This window comes from Ixodes scapularis, unplaced genomic scaffold, assembly GCF_016920785.2.
Source record: "Ixodes scapularis isolate PalLabHiFi unplaced genomic scaffold, ASM1692078v2 PGA_scaffold4__175_contigs__length_147842914, whole genome shotgun sequence".
NCBI lineage: Eukaryota > Metazoa > Arthropoda > Arachnida > Ixodida > Ixodidae > Ixodes > Ixodes scapularis.
In genome coordinates, this window is record NW_024609879.1 from 14,025,610 (window position 1) to 14,045,513 (window position 19,904).

Consider the following 19,904-nt stretch of genomic DNA (forward strand, 5'->3'; position numbering starts at 1 on the left):
GTATTGGATAGTCTCTGGTGCCAGTCCTTTGCGACCTTCTTTTTAGGTAGCTACGACAACGCAGTCTTAGAAAAACTGAGGCGACACCAAAACTTAACTCTTAGATTGGGCGATAATTTTCTTGTTTTCGTTGGCGCAGCTGATGAATCTTGAGAAGATGTTGTAAATGAGATGTGTGTCATCGGCGCACCTGCGAGCGGTTTTACGTTCACTTTTGAAACACTACAAAAGGGAGGTTATTCTTTTGAATGTTAGGCTTAGATTATTGGTTGACCACATCTGTTGGGCACCAATATTGTTGGGCACCGAGATTAAAAAAAAAGGTATAATGCCTTTTTAATTGGCTCATTCAAGCCTGGTTAAAATAGGGATTGCCAATGCGCGTTTGAAGGCCTCCCTCAAGTAATATTGATGTAATTCTGTACAGGATAGCTTTTGCGCTACTGATAGAACGACTAAGAGAAGCAGGCTACCCACGGATTTGTCTAATTTCGGTTGCCGAAAGCATGCTAAAAATTCTAGAGGCAAAAAAAAAAAAAACTTGCACGTGAGAGGCCCAGTCTGAGACCAGGGGCAATTCCATACTTACGCTTAGTGTCACACAACTTAAAGAAAGTATGCTAGCGCTACAGCTCCCTGTTGTGTTCTCGGCGCCCAATAAGATAGCTCGGTTCTGCCGAAGAATAAACTTCCCCGAGCAGCCGTCTGAGCCTTGCAGCACAAAACACGTCTAAATTTGCTGAGTGTACCTCAGGCGTTGTGCGTCCGCTTTCGTTGTCATACAGTGGCCAGATGGGCAGATGTATCAATGACCGTGAGCGTGAGCCCGAGGCTGCCACGCGCGCTAGCCCGGCTGGTCAGCGCGCCCTTTCCTGTCGTAGTTTCTCCGGTTTACTTGTGTTACATGGTGTTAAGATTCGTTTCAGATATAAAGATAATAGAAGCAGAAAACTGCACAAAGCACTCAAAAATAAGAACAGAGGTAAATGTTGAGTGAGGCATAAATCGCCCTTTCAAACGACAATTTTGATTTTATCGAATCATTTTGCGCCGATATGATAATGACTAGACTAGCCGATGGGTCCTATATATGTACCTGAAGGTTCCCAGATAAACAATAATTCCGAGTGCTCCTTGTGATTGTCTTCTTCGTCTTTTTCCTTGCTGGTTTTATGCCCCTTTATACGTTTTTTCTCCCTACTTTATTGGCTTAAGGCTTACAAGAAATTTCTCTCCGTCTAATATAGTTTGAAAATATGTATTAATCATGGGACATCTGTGTTTGGGTACAAAAACATTGTTCAAAAGAATAACTGAAGTAGCATTGTTAACTCAGAAAATATAAATAAAAAACATAAAAAGTTGATGGTGCGGGTGTTGGCTTAACGAAAGCATTAGATTTCGGTGACCCTAACATTTTGCCAAATACTTGATTACTATGGTAGTCGATGACACAAGTGTCACTTCTTAAATCGCAATTAAGACTCCGGAAAAGATTGTTATTTTTTATAGTAATTTTTCATGTCGGAAGCTCAATATTTCTAGGGCGTTCTAGGGTGTTTGGTTTCTTAATATTTAAATAAATATTAAGTAAATATAAGCTTATTTCTAATATTTTGTATATACGCAGACGAAACCAGCGCATTTTTTCCTCTACCAACAGCGGTAAACTTTTTATTTCAGCTATTATCCGATTGCCAAGGTTTGGGGCTTGGGCAGAAGATAATAGATTCGGCATAAACACGATTATAAAAAATCCAATCTTTTTTGTCCAAAGCATCTTTACACATATCTTTTTAAACAGCCGTATATCTAAGAACTTAAATTCAATAACGCTAATAATTTTAAATACTTGGTGTTTCTTTTTTTGTGTTTATCTCATAAAACAATCGCGTAAACAACCTTGCTTCAAAATTATAATGCTGAATGGGCTTGACTAAGCGCCACAGTTACAATATTCCAACTAGCGTCAAAACTTTAATTTACAATGCTTCGTTTTATTCGCACTTAGGATGCTGAAGCCTCGTATGGGCTACAACCACGGCATTTAATCTTGATAAAGCTTTCTTTCTTAAAAGAGATGAGAGTGATATGTAATGCGCCATAGGATTTACATACCGCCATGCTTAATAATCTCGAAATTAAAAAAAGCGTGCGCGATATACTTGTTTACTTTGCAACTATATACAAATTTGAAAAAAAAAGAACTGTTCTAATAACATTAGAAGCTATAGAACAGAATAATTAATTTTACCTTACATTTCACAATTCACATAGGATGGTTCGCGCATGCGGATCTTACTAGGGGCAGCAGATGATGGGACATTTAGTTTCACTATTTTTCTCTCAATTCTAAACGAGTAAGAGCGATATAGATAATATTTTGCAAAACATTAAAGTTGCATGCTTTTGCGCTACATTTTAACCTTCATAATTGATCCTTTTTTTGTCTTGTTCCTTTTTATGTTCGGTTGTATGAATTAGTATGTCTGTGCACACAATTTTGCGTTCATCTATTGTACGAACTGTTATCTCATCAACTGGCTATGGGCCGTCGGACTCGTGAAGCTTCACTTTGAGGTCATTTTCTCATTCCCCTTTATTAACAGAAATAAGGAATATACAAAACATCTATATTACTATAAACTGGCGTAGAGGTTAGTGCGTCGTACTAATGTGCCATTGCGTCGCTATAAATTATGCAGCCCTTTTTTACTACGCAAGACACGGACACTCTTTCCTATTAATCTGTAAGATTTCAGAATCTTTTAGATTTGAACCTTAAGTAAGTGGCGATTAGCTACCAACGTAGTTGTCATTTTAAAGGCTCTCCACTCTTCAGAGGGTCCAAATGTCATGAAATGTTTTAAGTTAAGACATTAAACGAGCAGGGTTATTGACCGAACAAATCCCTTATGTCCAAACCTTTTCTACGACAAGTGTTTCTTTCTACAGAAAGCAACAAAAGGTCAAAAATCAATGTTCGAGTCAACGAGGAATATATATAAATAAAGTTGGCGTTGAAGCAGCTAACATCACCACTCAGAAAACATGTTTTGGTATGTTGTTTTAACTGTTGTATCTACTTTAATCCAGGAAGCCACTTCAAGAGGTATGCATTATTTTTGCGGCTAAACACTATATTTGCAAGTAGGCGTTCAGTCGATATCATGGGTAGTAGCGCATATTCGCGTATGAGTTTTTCATACTACAAAATATTTCAGACTATAGACCACAGACGATGCATTTTGAAAGTTACAATTTCACACCCTACGAACTATACAGAAGTGAATATTATAGAAGCATTTGCTTTTCCGAAATTTTTTGTCATGACAAGGCTTGACGAATTTTATGAATGGAAGCATTTTAATGATGATTTATTTATGAAACAAGCTGTTTTGTGAGTAAATATACCGCACAGGTAGCACCGTTTCTTTGAACAAAGTTTGCTTTTTCTGAAAATGTTGTGCCTTAAAAAGCCCGGCGAATCCAAGGTAGATCCTAACTCTACTTTCTTTCGGAAGGATCTGGGTATATACACCCTATTTTGTTAAGCAAGTGCCAAAGTGAGGCTCTACTGTAATTGGTTTGGCTGTGATCTGGAATCTTTGGGCTAAAATCGTCCAAAATGATGCAAGACTTAGGCTTCGTTTCTGGTTGTATGGTTTTCAAGCGGCAAATTTGGCCCTAAGCTTCCAGACATGTTATATATTTATACTTCGCTCTGGCTGTTTTTTGGTGTCGTCTGGTACAGTTGTCTCAAACCTAAAACAGGCGATTATACTACGAGCGAGGGAAAATCCATTCGAACACAGAAAAAAAACTATTTTGGCACTAACTAACGGCTTGGGGCAAAACCATGTTAGACTCAATTAGGCCCGTCTGATCGCCGAGTTTGTGCCAAAAAATTCGTTTCAAGCAGTTGTAAAGGTTGTAAAGGCAACCATTTGTAAAGATGGACACCGTAACATATATCTTACCTGCCGTTTAGGAGCCATTCCGGGCTTGCACTAAGGGCGGACAACCCAGGAGAGAACTTCGTTTTAGTAAAATGCCTCCTTGAGGACTGTAAGTCTCCTTCGGACTATTGTCCTGAAAATACAGCAATACCACAGTGGTAGCGTTCAGCGACGGTCCCTGAAACGTTGTTTCGGCTCAATACACCTCATACATATATGTGCAAGCAGTAGAGGTTTTTAAACATTCAACTTAGAGCCACCCAGTTCTAAATACGTTTAGTGTCACATCAAGTCATGCACTTGAGCTATAATGCTTTAAATGCAGAAATAATGTGAGCATTAAGCCCAGATACAACCGCGAGTTACCGGGACATCCGTGCATTGTCGAGGTATGGCAGCGAACCTTTTGAAGGAGTAGCTTGTCACGCTACATACGATGCCCAAATAAAAGGTAACTTGCTGTTTTACCTCAGTGTTACATAATCAGATTCAGCCACTGGCTTTTGTGTGAATGAACCGTACCATGCTAAGTAGAATGTAATGGAACAGTGACCGAAGTGCAAGATACTGTTAAATATCTGAGATAAGAAAAACCTTTAGAGGGATAAAAAGTTGTTTTTGCTGAAATGACGCGGTTTCCAAATACGAAACAAGAATCAAAGCATTAAGTACACAAGCCTAGTGCGAGCGTTGTTCGTTGGTCTTAAGTAAGTCTATTTTTCGCAAAACTGTACTGAGCGCACAAACAGCAAAGACAAAGAATGTGTAGACAGGACAAGCGTTGATAGTTTTAGCGCGTGTCGCGTCTGCACCTTCCGTGTATTTGTTATTGCGGATTAAAAGGTTAAAAGGTGCGAAGAAAACAACGACGAAAGAAGACACACTTACAACACGGACAGGCGCCAATGTCCAACTGATTTAATGAAACACGAATCATCGTCAAATTGCCAATCCCCACCGCCTAAACACGTGCCCCTAATAAAGGTTCCCATCGCTCATTACACATAGCCCTAAAAAAGTACAATTTCTTCGCTTAGTAGATAAAGGAATGGCATGCTTACGCAGTTATCAGCCGCTTTGTGTATACGAAAAGCTTAGATTAATTTTTTTTTAAAAATAGGAATTGAGAAGTTGGAAAAGTAATTAATCGAAACTTTTTGTATTCACAAAGCTGCTGACAAATGCGTAAGCATGCCATTCTTTTACCTACTAAGCGAAGAAATTGTGTTTCTTGAGGGCTGTGTGTAATGGGCTATAGGAACATTTATGATTTGCATCTGTTTAGGCGATGGGGATCGACAATTTGACGATGTTTCGTGTTTTAATAAATCAATTGGAAGTTGGCGCCTGTCCGTGTCGAGCGTGTGCCTTTTTTCGTCCTGTTATGTTCGCGCCTCTTAACCTTTTAGTCGACATGTGCCAACAAGCCATAACCAGTTTTATTTTTATCTGTGCGCTGCTTCTAGTTACATCAAGAACCAGATAGCCTGCATTACCATTTTGCCATTTATTTCTGATGATTGGCAATTTGAAGAGTTACTGGTGTATCAGGAGCATGAGCGAAGCTGTTGGTTTGGTGAAAGACTGGCATATAAGGCATAGTTTTGCAATAAAATCGATCTTGCAGAGATGGTGTGGCGTTTCCGCAGTAACGTAAGCAAAATTGCTCAACGTTATGTGAGAAAGTGGCATATTACATGTGCCCTTAAAATTTATTCAGCTGATTTTTGGACGTTCTGCTTGTCCTTCCATTGTCCGTTCGGCTATGGTCTAAATTAAAAGTAACATATGCATAAATATCTATATGTCACCTAAAAGGCCTCTTATTATTCTAAAAATTTCAAGACTTCCTGGCCAACACAAAGGAGCTTACTCCGAAAACAAAGACTAGAGCAACATTTTCGTCGCGAGGCCCTTTTGAACGCTTCTGAATATTTGGGTCTTGAAGTCTTAAAATGCAAGTATAATTGGTGATCGATCCTACCTCGAAGTGAAGCTCCTGACGAAATTATTGGGGTAAAAACGTTTTTCGTCATAAGATTTTATTGTGCCTTGAGTGTGTGATATGATAATGTAAGCAAATTGTTTCTTGGCAGTTTATTGCCCCTTTAAATTTGTAACATCGTGGGCTTGACAATGCGGTAGTTTTTGTCTAGACTCTGCTAAACGTGTGCCTGCAGATTGATATTTCGATTATTTTTTCCCCTAACTCTTTATTACGCCTGCCTTTAGATCGATTTGTTTTCTTTATTTTATACTACTCCAATGTCTCCGATTTCTCAATCAATTTCGTATCCCGCAACGTGCATCGTGTTAAAATCTTTGTTGTCTGTTTTTTTCGTTCACTTGATATACAGGACCTTCCAATGAATACATTGCTTATCCCCGCATACTTGAGGAAAGAGGAGAAAATGGGGAAAAGTTATTACGTATTAAGGATGGTCTAACACTGCACTTGGAGAAAATTTCTTCGCTAAGCGAGAACTTTGTTTTCACCGAGAGAAATGGCACTCAAGTATTTCACAGATATGTATGTTTATTGTTTATGAATTACTATTCCATGTTCATTATGACCCAATAGGCACAAATTAAAAAGAACTAAAGAACCTATGGTTTTGATATATTTTTGTTAGCGAAAGTAGTGTAACCGTGCTTACCTGTGCATACTGCGGCATTTACTTCTGGGCTGACGATATGGACATATGCGAACAAACGTAATATGTCTATGAATTCGTAAAGAATTCATGCGTTACGGCTTGCACAATAATTAGGTTCCCGAAAGGTTCTTAAAATACCTCTCAAAGTGTTTTGTTATATATGAAGTATCTGAAATAACCTTTACTAACATTGATAATTGCTTTATTTTTATCAAGTTTGATGCAGTCTAAGAACAGAACTGCATTGTGCAGCTTGACTAAACCTCAGACCCCACGGTATTCAGCTGCATGCCACCAGGCAGCACTCGCCGCTCAACAGCACTCAATGCACATATAAATAAACAATAACTAACGAGCGAGTAAAAGTTTTTTGTGCAAAAGTAAAACAAGCTGATTATGATTTACATAACTGGGCCACATTTGAGAAAAAAAAACGAACATATATTAAGCACAAAAAAGCCTCGAATCTCAAATTGTAAGACTTAAATTCACTAGTATTTGAAACTTTTTTTTAATTGACGTGCAATGGTACGTTTAACCATTTGGAAGCCATAATTTGTACGCTGAGTGACCATCATCAACTTCTGGGAGTGACGGACAGGGCAGGACACCTAATTACTTCCCAACAACTTCAAAGTTTCTAAAAAGCATGTACCCCTCATTTGGCCCTCTTAAACTTCTGTATTATGAATATTCTTATTTTAAACAGACACTAAGGCTCTCAAGCCTTTTAAAAGAGGTATCCTTACGAGCGACATCGTAAACACACCTTAAGCACTCCCTCGTAAAGGAGAGTTATTTTATAGTTGTTAATGTTGACGTGCTTCTAACAAGGTGATAGTATATTACATTGATAATAATAATAAACATATAAGTCAAATCTTAAACATTCGCCTGGAGGTCTTGACGACATGGATTTATAAATTTCACCCACGAGATAGCTTTACAATAAAATGGTTGCTATGGTACCCCAAGACTTTTTCCTACTAACATCACTCTGAGAGTCTTAACACGACTCTTTGAATTGATGACGAATTGTTTTTTTTTATTTTTTTTTATTTACTATATGATTCTTCTGGGTCGAAAAATGTGAGCTTTTTTTGTGAAGCTTTTCCTAATGATATGTTAGAGCTTCGAAGTTTATTGGTCTTATTATAACCACACTCTTGTTGACTATATAAATTACTACGTTAAACGCAATATGCTCGTATCATCAACGGAAAAATCATATTGAACCACAAGCTTAGCGTTTGCGATATCATGACTATAAAACTTATTCAAAAATGGTCGTAATATGCTTCCCTGAAGAACACCAAAACCAATGCGTTTTGTGGCTGAAAAAAAAAAAACGCATTACAACAGACATATTTTCCGAAATAATGAAGATAGGACTGCAACATAATAGTGCATAGGGGGCCTCAAAAGTAAAGCATGTCAATTGTCTGTTCTGCTTAAGGCTGTCGAAGGATTAACTGGATCTAAAAACACAACTGCAGTTATTTATTTTATTAAAAAAATACTTTTTGAGTGCATGATGTCATTTCAGTTGAGCAAATGGTTCTACAAAAAATGCAAAGATGTGATAAGTTTATGCTTATTTTAAAAGTCTACCAAAAGACGATGAGGTCGCTCAAAAATTAAAAATGGGCCCTATGAAATTGGTTTATAAATGTCCAATAATTTTAATCACATTTTTAAAAAAAGACACATACATCTGCCACTTGCATTCTTCGAAGATATCCACCAGTTAATAAGAAAATAGTGAATATTTCAGATTGCACACGCCATATTATATATATGACAGTTAATTGGGCTAATTCACATTTTATCTGCATGACAACCGCAGCTCTTATTCCAGCACTTAATCAAATTAGCAAGTTGTTATCTTGTGGAAGCAGAGTGAGTGATCAGGCGTGGTGCTGGATGATGATCGTGCTGAAAATTACATATTCGAACATTTAGAAAACGTAAGCTATGGAAATGAGTTCATCAAAATGCAATTCAGATTGCAGCACATAGGTAGGCAGATACCAGAAATAATGAAGACGGTATGCACGGTTATTCCATTTTGTGCGCAAGATATTTCACAACCTTGAAGCGTGTACGAAGAGGTTTGGAATAGATATAGCATTTAGTTCTGTCTTAAAATTGAACAGGTTCACAGATTTTCAGTAGAGTCGGAACCTCATTCCGAAAAATCAGTACTTTGCAGGGAAAGGGGTGGTCTATACAGTAACGTTGGACTGTGGGTTCAAGCTTGCAGGACAAACGTCAAGATATGTGAATCGTAGACTGATAGAGCATAAAAGAAACGTAAAAAAACGTACTGAACTCGGATATTCCTAAGCACTTTAATGACTGAAAGAGTTGTAGTTAAGTCTGGTCGGAAAGCGAAATCGTGCACATAGAGGTAAACAATAACTGATAAGATCGTATGATGGACAGTTCATAATAAATGTATTCGTAACTGTATCTGCCATACTTCGATTCAACTTGAAAGTAATTGTATAAAGCGTCTTGGAATTTTGTTTCTTGCATGTTGCTTTTTTTTTGTTGGTCGTTTGTGCAATTTAAAAACATTATTAAGTTGCCAGGGTTTAATTTTGATCGTATATTTTTGTGCTGTATTATTTTATTACTACTTAATTTAAATAATTGCAAAACGTTTTTGGGGCCAATGGTCTATACTGGGAAGTTCGGTATTTGTTTAGTAGGTTACAGCAGTTATCGATGAGGTTGTATTCTTATGGAACCGAAAAAACCCGGTTCAAAAATAGGGACACCCTGTTACGGTTGAAACGATTCAATGTGTATAACAAATAGAGGGTGAGACGGTGTAATAAAGGATGGTGCTATTACGACGGTGATCAGAGTTTGTTTGGGGATAGATAAGGAGGTGAAGAAATAAGCACAGTAACTGATTTTAAGACGTTCCCTTTGCCGTGTTTTTCTTCTACCAAGTTTCAAATCGTTTACCGCAGTCTCGATTAATTTTCTGGATGATCTTAACTTGTTTTAAAATCTAAGGTTATAAAGGAATCGAACTCACGTTCGTCTGATTGATTTACTGACCAGTTCTCTACCTGTTGATTCTACACCTTTACACTCTAACGTATTGATATCACTGTATACATAGGCACCTTTAACCGGCGAACCTAAACGATTTTATATTAAGTGAGTACGACCACATTAAAAATAGTAAAGTGAAGAGTAGTATATCTTCCTTTGACGCCTGAGTTCAGTATTCAATATATGGATACACCTAATGTTCCTTAAGATCAGCGGGTCACGAGTTTTGATAAAAAGTTGAACATAAACTCTGTAGTAAGTACTTATCAAAGTAAAGAAATGTTTGTAAGCATTGGGTATCCAAAGACGACACAAATTACTTGGTATTTTTAGTTTCGAGTAGAAAGTGATATTTATATGGTTTAAGCATTTCCTCTAGACGCACATTGTCATTAATGTCATTAGTAGAGTGCTAGTAGCGGATTCCAAATTGTGGCCGCCAAGTCGCGCCCAATGGTAGCATGATAATTTATTTTTATATTTTGGAAAACCGCAGGGGGCTCTTTTATCGTCCTCCTAGATATATGGCGGTTCACCGAAAACCTCCGAGGGCGTTTATCTTATGAGTTGTAACTGTAAAAGCATTCTCGGCGCCCAGAGGAGCAGAAGCGACCGCAGCGCCGGTAGGGAGTTCGGCGGTGCTCCGCGCAGATCTTCCTTGCTCGCTGGTGACTGCTGCGCCGCTATGGTGAGGCAGCGCAGGGAGTTTGATGCTCAGCGCGGCACCGGAAGAGCGAAGCTCATAACGGCGCGTTCTGAAATCACGTGTCCTCTCATGATTATCTTCACCCTATCTGCGGGTACACGTTGACGGCGTATAGACCTCAAAGCGAAATCATTGCCTAACGTTAGACCTAACGTAGGGCCAGCGCATACCCCATCCCACCACCCTCTGTGCTGCCAGCAGTTCGGCTGGCTCCTTAGCAAAAAATGAGGCCGGTGCTATGGAGCCACATAGCCTTCTCAGCCAATGGGAATTTAGGTGCCCTTTGCTGCAAGAGACAACGCCGGCTTCGCTCCATGGGACCAGCTAGTGCTTTCGCATTAAAACAAATATTAGAAGATAGTAAATCCGATCACAACTGACTGCTTCGCACATCACTTAATCGATAAACAATTGAGATTAAATAACTATAAAACAGCTACGGAATATAGAGTAACCCTTCAGGTTACAAAAACAGTCATGATAAAGCATTTTATGCCAATAAGGCTCTCAATTTATTTGCTTGAAACACTCTCGGAACATAATTTATATTAAGATCGCCATCGGAAAGGGTGTCATACCTATTTTAGTCTCGAAAGATTAGAAATTGGTTAAATTAAAATCTGAAATATTACTTTTTGGTGGGTGGTAAAACAATGATAATATTATCATGTAAACAAAACATTTCTATGGTATTTTAAGTTAAAGTATATTCACTGAACAAAATTGCATTTTATACTTTTTCTTCATAAAACTTCACTGAACAAAATTGCATTTTATACTTTTCCTTCATAAAATAGCTAATCCTTCACCGTGTATCGTAGTGCGATTGAAACACTACGTATGACATTGCCCCAGATAGAAATGAGTAACTAATGTAAAGCAAAAAATGAACACTTATTAAGGCGAACTTGTGGCGAAAACAAATAGAGAAAGGTTCCTGCATCCTGCATCAGTAACGTAAAGGCAGCTGACACCCAGCAGCCTGTTATCCTTACAATTTTATAAACGTCGTTCCAGTGAATTTTCAGTCAGTCAGTATTCGTCAATTTTCACGCAGCTACACCAGTTACGATTTTTTTTATTTTTTTATTATGTTTTTTATTTTTTTTTTTATTCCCCTCTGCTGCTGAACGATGTACACGGCTGGTGGAACCTCGTAAGGTGGCGTTAGATCGCCTTTTGCCCCACCAGCCAAGACTACTGAGTCTGAATAAAGTTTATTATTATTAACGAGAACAGAAGATGACAGCCGAGAACGACCTAATCATTTTCAGAAGAGCTCACAATTATAGAACAAAGCACCGGGCCGAGCCGGGTTCAAACCCAGTTTCTTTCCGCGTAGCAACAGCTTCTGCTGCCAGCTTCCCTACGCATGTAGTAGTAGGAAAAAAGCCAGAAACATCTCAATAATCAGTATACCATGGATCGGTAAGTATTGAAATATCAGAAGGAGCACCAGAGTGATAAAAAAGCTGTTTATGATTGTTTCTTTTATTCGTTGCCGAGTACGCATCTAGGTCAAAGCAGTTTTAATGGAAACATTATTTTTGCTCATTGTGGCGTATTAATTCACGGGGAAAAAATTCAACAATATTTTTCATACAAAAATGCATCGAAATCTACTCGAGCTCTAACATATCGTCCTCACTCCTTACGACGTTTCCTCGCTCCACATTCTTCCTGGGAACCAGAATGTTTTCATTACGTTTCTGCACATAAAAAAAAGAGAAAAACAGTCCATTTGGCCACCTCTTTTGCAATCTGAAAGAGGGCCTTGATTTTGGTTTGTCTATTTTCATATAGAGAAACTTCAAGCTCCTCGCCTTACTGCTTTTCGTTTTAGAAACCACTTTGCCCTATCTTCTTGACTTGCACAGGGAAGAATTATAGAGGGCAGTTCGTCAGGTTTTGGCGGGTAGTTTCTGTAAGAGAACAACTTCATTTTTGATAAAGGCGGAAGCTGCAACCCGGACGCAACTTAATGGCCTTGCCATAGAGGTTTTCCTTTTCTGGTGTACCAATTTCATGAATCTCCAAGTCACGTTTCGTCGTATGCTACTCGAGTTTATTCATCTCATTTAAAAATCCGTTCGTTCACTTCATTTGCCTAGTTTCTCTTTTCGAGAATAACTATAAGCACATTTATTTCTTTAACGACTTCTTCGTTTTGAAGTTATTTCGTAACCATGCTGTCATACTTATCAGACAGTTCTTCAACTTTCTTAAGGTTGCCATGGTAATTTCAGGTGGCCAGGGTATCCAGGCTATGATTCACCTTCCAAAGGAGGCGTGTTATGTCAAGCAGAGTTTTGTTTGCACGCCCCGCTTGCCTTAGGTTTCTTTTTTTTTAGGTTTGCAACAGGGGCAGCGTCAAGCCGTTTTATAGGCTTCCCTTTTATATTAAATGTTCACTGAACTACATCAGAACAGTCGCTGAAGTGAAAAGACAATCGGAAACACGAGGATGAAAACTATGTATCATCCTCTAGCACTGACTCCGCATAAGAAATGGCATTTGCGTCGTCCAAAATTGCCTAGGACAAGGCAGGTAACACAATAAAAAATGCACGGTGTGTGGCGGTAGGAGTAGTGGCAGCAGGCGCAGTAACAAGAAGCCCATGCTACAGCAAAATCAAACTCAAGGCGAACAAAAAAACAGCACAGGAAGAAGGCAGCCGTGAGCTCCAACGGATGTTGCTGCCGCTGCAGATGTGACAGTTCGCCCACCGAGTGATTCTCATATAACCGACATCGGGGCAGCGGTGCCACTCCTAAACCGTTGAAAAAAGGCGACGTGGTGATGGCAATAAATGTTTCTCATAATTACTTTCAAAGGCGATGTTTTGAAGCGGGTCATTAAGTTCACAGTCTCCTGGCAGCAGTCCGAGCACTGCGCAACCTTGAAGAAGCTGAAACTAACACAGCCATAAGTGAGCCTTGTGTTACCAACAAAGAGGGTTATACCAAACAGCTGATAAATTTATATAAACTATTTATTTAGCGTAGATATATGGCTGGTGAAATCATCACTACTATTTTTCTTACCTTTTTGATAACCAATGCAGATTTCAAATAGTGTATGTGCCAGGATTGGTAATTCGTAGGTTTCTCTCAATTTCCAGAGGGAGAACAACAACTATCCAAAGAAAAAAAAAGTAAAAAACAGGTGCCCTTACCAAAAAAAGATCTGTGCAGGGTGTCCCCCAAATATTTACAATTTTTTTTTCCGCAAACTAATGCAATCATCACCGAGCGCTCATTGTCCGTCAAAATGTAGCCTTAGCGGTCCAAAACAGGTGCCAAAGGTTTAGAACTAACCGCTATCCTATAAAAAGCTTGAAGTAATTTTCAACAATTTCCAATGACGAAATGGGGCCCCTTTTCGACCGTTTTCGGTAACTGGCGCCGTAGAACTTCGTGTATAGTAATATGTCCATCGGGCCACCATTTTCGCATAGAGGATTTCACAGAATCGCTTATCAATTTTAAATTACATAACTATTGGTGCTAAAACTTTGGCATCTGGTTCGAACTTCTAGCGCCATATTTGGACGAAGAACGAGGGGGGAAGGGGGTGTGCAGACATGTAGTATTTTTGAGTAGCGTAGTTTGATGGCCTTCATAATTATTAGTGAAACACACGCTGAATAGGTAGCAATGACAAAATGTTTTTTTTGCATAACGGAACAGAAGAGGCATTGGATGTTTTAATTTTACTTGTAACTAATGTCACTCTAATTTTAATTTGACTTTAATCGTATTTAATATAATTTCACTTCATGTGAAGCTAAATCAAAATATTTGATTTATTTGTTGATAAGATATATATTGTACTCTTAGTGGGGTGCTATATTTCAAAGATGCCACTGAAAGTGGGCTACGAAGTATTTGTTCAGAAAATTAAATTCACTTCCACTAACAAACAATTGAACTAAACTGCTGTTACTCTGAAGGTAAAGCTTAAAGGTGTACCTCTCAATTTTAACATTTTTCCTATGTTTGATGTTTCAATGTTGCCAAGGTGTAAAAAAAATTAAATATCTGATGGAATTTTGTTTTATTTATTAATTTGAACTTTTACAACTTTCCATTTGCATGGTTTACACATTGCAATTCAATAAATCATTCATAATTTTTAAATAGCCTAACAAAATTGATGGCTATTTAAAAGCAGTCTATAATTGGAAATTTGTGAAGATGTCTAGAACACGCAGTAAAAACTGGAATGGTTATATGCAGCACAATACAATACACTATTTATTTTGCGTGCTTACCAACAGCCGGTTGGCCTTTGCGATAAAGCACAGTGTAAGACTTACATCTCCGTCAGAAAAAGTACATCCTTAATCAAACCGATTTTAAAATCATGCACATGTGTAAAACATATGGGGCAAAGTTGTACAAGAAATATCAATACTTCGTGTTAAGGACATGTTGAATTCGTGATACAGATCACAAGTTAAGGTGATCTGGATAAAACACTCTACGATTTCTAGAACTTGTGGTAACAGGAATGCAAAAATGTAAAGAAGCAAGCAAAGTAGAACTGTCTATTGATCCGTGAACCAACTTATGCAAAAACGTAACACCCCGGATAGACCTTCTGTTACATAAAGTGCACAATCCTAGTCTAGTTAAAATAAGATTGTATTCAAAATAAAATTTGCGACCAAAATATCTATCGTAGATTATACGTACAAACCGCCTTTGTACATCTTCAATACTTTAGCTTGCTGAGCTAGATATATTATTCCAAACGACAGATGCAAATTCAAGTTTAGGCGTACATGAGTGCTGTACAGTCGCAACAGACAGTGATGACTGCTGAATGGTTTAGTTTAAACGAGCGATTATTACCAACGCCCTTATGGACTGACTGACGATGGAATTAATATGTGAATTAAAAGAAAGGTGGTCATCCACAAAACACCCTAGATTTCTTATTAGTTTGGTCCTACTTATAGGCTCAATTTCCATAGTATAGTCATATGATAACAAGTTACGCCTTCTCGACAAAGACATCACTTGGGTTTTACGGGGGTTCAAAAGTAAATTGTTTGAAATGCAAATGGAAATTATTTGAAATGACGAGACATCCGCTTGCAACAAAGTACAGTCGGCGATACAGTCCACCTGCCGAAAGAGTTTAACATCATCTAGCAAAAATGAGCACCTGCGAGTGCTTTACGGAGGATATGAGACCATTTACAAAAATGTTAAACAGCAAAGGACCAAGATTAGATCCCTGAGGCACACCCGGAATAGATATGAAAGGTAGCCAGAAACTCTAACACAGTTTTGTCTTTCATGTAAATAACTCCTGAACCAGGAAATATACTCAGGGCCAAGCCCGTAGTTCTTCAGTTTCATCAATAACAATTTATGATTAACCCTTTCAAAGGCTTTCGACATATCTAGATATAATGCATATACCTGTCCCCGACTCTGGACAATTGGCATAGAATAATTAAGAAATGCGCATAAGTTTCTTTCCACGGATCTTCCTGCTAAAAAACCATGCTGAACGGGAACAATATTTCTTTTAAAATAGTTATACAAACGGCTGTACATCACCTTCACGAACACTTTTGAGAATGCATTTAAAAGAGATACAGGACATATAAATATTGTTTCAACTTTTATTCATAATTTGCGCCGGAGCATTTCAATCTATGATCGAAACCGCATTCCTAAATTGGAGCAATAAAAACCATAAAATTAGCGTTCTATACATGTTTTTAATATGACACCAAAAGTTTAAACCAATCTGAGGTAGGGGCGACCGAATTAACCCGCTCGATCATTGTCAATTTCCTAACAAAATTAAGTTTAGTTAAAAGACCGTGAAAAAAAGTTTTTAAGAACAGACCGTATTTTTAAGGACAGGACACGCGTGTCCAGAAATACATTTTACGAGAAAAAAATTTTTTAGCAATATTGACGGCGAGATGTTTAATTGAAATTTTGCGTGCGAAATCCATGGCGTTACTGGTCATTCCGAAATGACCATCACGGTCGTGAAGGCGGAGCCGCTTTACCTCTCCTCCACGCGCCCGAAATTCCGACACAGAAGTCAAGTGGAAAGGATGTGACTGCCGACTAAATCGCTCTTCGCGCCGTCAATATTGCTCTAAAAAACATTTTTTTCGCGTAATACTTTTTTTCTCGACATGCGTGTCCCAAACGATCTGTATTTAAAAAAAGAAAGCTAAGCTATTCTTTTCAGGCGCTTTTTAAGGGCTTATGACGAGAACTCCAGAGGTACAATTACAATAACGTGCGTTTTTTTATTTTTACTCTACCTTCCAGATAAACCCCAAAAAACTCCAGGAGGGCTTGTTCGAGGACAGGCGCCAATTGGCCGCTGTGTCTGTGAAACAAACTAACGAAGGAGTAGAAATCGTGTGTACCTTTTTGTGTGACATTTCTTGCGCCAATATTTTTAAACAGGGCTTGATATCTAACTCAACTTATCCGATTTATACATATGTATTTGTCTTTAATTTTATCGCATGAAAACAAGTATCATCTTAAATAAATTATTCGTCGGAGGTGACTTTTGCGGATTGGTGTCGTCCTGTTATTTGCCCTACAAAACGTTTTAGAAAGCAAGTCGCACTGTGCAAGTTAAAATATGGACATAGAAAACACGGCAATTTATATTAATACTTATATAGTTTCATATTGGTTAAACGCATCTTAAAATTGTGTGAGGTTTACAAAGTAACTTCAAGATCCAGCAGCATTAACATTTTGATTACATGATTCGAAACAGTTTAAGTGAAATGATACGATAATACTTCAAACTTCGCGCAACAATACACGAATGACTTTCATCACAAATGTTATTAAAGTCTAGGGTTCTTGCACACGAACATAAATCAAGTGAAGATATAGTGGTTTAGTTTTGCTTCATAAAAATTGTCTTACGAATTGCTATTGCGAAATGGAAACATTTGAATGAAGAGTAAAACAAAAAAATATTGTAAATATTGTTTGAATACACAGGATGGAATGCTAAGCCCCACTTTAAGAATCGCTCCGCTAAAAGCCATGGCTCGATCTCAAAATGGAAGCATAGCGCACACAGTTTCCGAAATTAAAGTACACGCTAACTATACCCAAGATTTTTTCGGTAAGTACCTATTTTTCTGTTGAAGTTTGCACTTACATTGCTACTAGAAGGCTTGCCAAACAGCCATATTTTCATTTCATATAAATCGTGCAATATGGAGTGAATATGTTTTTTCTTTATTTACGCAATATTAAGACCGAGATTAAAACTAAATAAGGTAAAGTTTAAAGAAAGAGCGGAAGTGTGCGCGTTGCTTCTTCTGCAAGGATTTCCTTTTTATTCCCGTAACATATTCTTGCACTGAACATTTATTATTCAATTCACTTTTACTTAGAGAACTGTGTTGTCCCTTTGCAGAATAAACCGCTAGATACGTAATTCATCTATGTCAAACTTTTACATTTCGGGCTACTCGTAACCCCGAGATTGTACTTTGATTTTCTACATTCTCTTTGCATATATGTCATATGCCTACCAGTGGCATCGTCTGGTTTTATATCGTAACAGCACAGTTAACCTTCCAATTTATAAACATCTTGGTCGAAACAACCTTTCTTAGGGTACCTCAAATTTTCTGGAATATTGAATCAGTATACTTATTATAATTGTTTTTGATATATGGTTTATGAACAATAACATGCATGCTCGAGTACATCTGATCCCAAACCTATATATTCTAAGCCTGATGTTGTCGATCATATTTAAAAAGGGCAATAATGTAACAAGCTAGCCTAAAAATAAGGACCCTCCATCTTTTATGATTTTGTTTCTTATTTAAATTATCTATTTAAAGCGTCATGCTATATAACACATGTCAGGGCAGGTGTCTTTATTGAAGGCGAACTATTTTATTACTTTAGAAACCTGATAATCAGCTACGTGTATAGAAGTTGCTTACAGGTTTCACAACGTAGCGTATTATTCGCCAAATTTGGTCGGCGTTTGTCCCAAACGCAGCATTTGTGCCAAACGCAACAAATACATTTCCAAATCAGTAGTCTTACTCCTCGCATTGAGAAGTCACCTCATTGTGTAGGATGTTTGATTTTAATTCGAACAAATTTATTTATACCAGTCCGTGAAAGTTATACTAATTCGTTCTTTGCGCGTGAGCTGTAAGACATCATAACCTTTTTCGTTCGCGAAAACGTAAATCTGAAAATTATTTTCTGCGTTTTCGAACCTCGAGCCTGTTGCACGATTAAAAACTTTAGCCTATCCCGAAGCTTATCTCGAGCTTCAAGTGAATCTAAATGTTTTGATTTAGTGGTATTCGATTAAGCTCAGCAAATGTCTAATGAATAACTTTTGCTTATTCTTAATATTTAAAGAACATTACTCAAGGAAGTTTCAAGGAACATAGTACGACTTATTGAGCGGAATAGCCTAGTCTGCTATGTCCCTCTGGTTGTACAACTCACCTGCATAGACTGCATTAATGTATCTTTCAGGACTTACTTTTAGCAATGCTGTATGAACTAAAAATTAAACAAGCTTTATAGCAATGGTTTGAGGACAAGATGTAAATTAGTTGCACATGGACAAACATATCATATACAAAAACACTAAATACCGGAACATTTGTGACTAATTATTAATTTCGAAATTATCTAAAAATATAATTTCCTCAATGTAAACTCATCCTTTTCATTTTCAATTTTTTAGTCACGCGTTTGTTCTGTAGAACTTCGCAGCGCAGCACGTCTATCAATAATTTCCTAACTCTTAGCCGTCTATTTTTTAACGACCATATTTCCTCGATCCAAACTCAGTTGAAACCTTGGTATCAAAGCAGAATCCACTATTTTCATGTTTTGGTTTGAATATTTTAGTCTCATTGAAACCTCTTTAGAACGTAACTTATCCGTGTAGCTAAAACATCAAGATTTTGGATGACTGGGTGCGTTGACCAACTCCTTTATAATTATACTACTATTTTGGTCATGACACTTGCTACACGTAGAAATAACTCTAGCCTGAGTAGGATTCAAATTTTGTTTCAATTGTTTTGTCTCAAGCAGTTTTAATGTTTCTTTCTTGGATATCTACGCAGGGTCTTATCGCTTCTCTAGATTTAAAACTCGCGGTTGCCTTATAAGACCAGACTAATAGAAACAAGACATGATCAAAAATATGCGGGCTAGTCCTATTTAACTGTAAACAAAATAAAGTAGAAGCAATTCTGTTGAAAGTCGAAAGAGGTGCTGTTTTGTTCGTCCCTATTTTATTCTTTCTGTTTTTATTGTTTTATTTATTTTCAGCAAGCTTTATGAAATCATGTCTTCCCTAACTAAAGTTAAGTACAAATCAAATAGGTGAAAACCACTGTCGCAGAAAATATACTTAGTATTCTCATAGTCTTTAGGGGTAATTCACGATGTTTTTGTTTCAATTAACGGCGTGCTCGTACTGCGTGGTTAATATAAGTATTTATTCCA

The 19,904-nt window shown here is 37.6% G+C and overlaps 1 pseudogene; it reads left to right on the forward strand.

The window, feature by feature from the left end:
- Nucleotides 1-3,051: 3,051 nt before the first annotated feature.
- Nucleotides 3,052-19,904, forward strand: part of LOC120850048 — a 72,988-nt pseudogene continuing 56,135 nt past the window's right edge.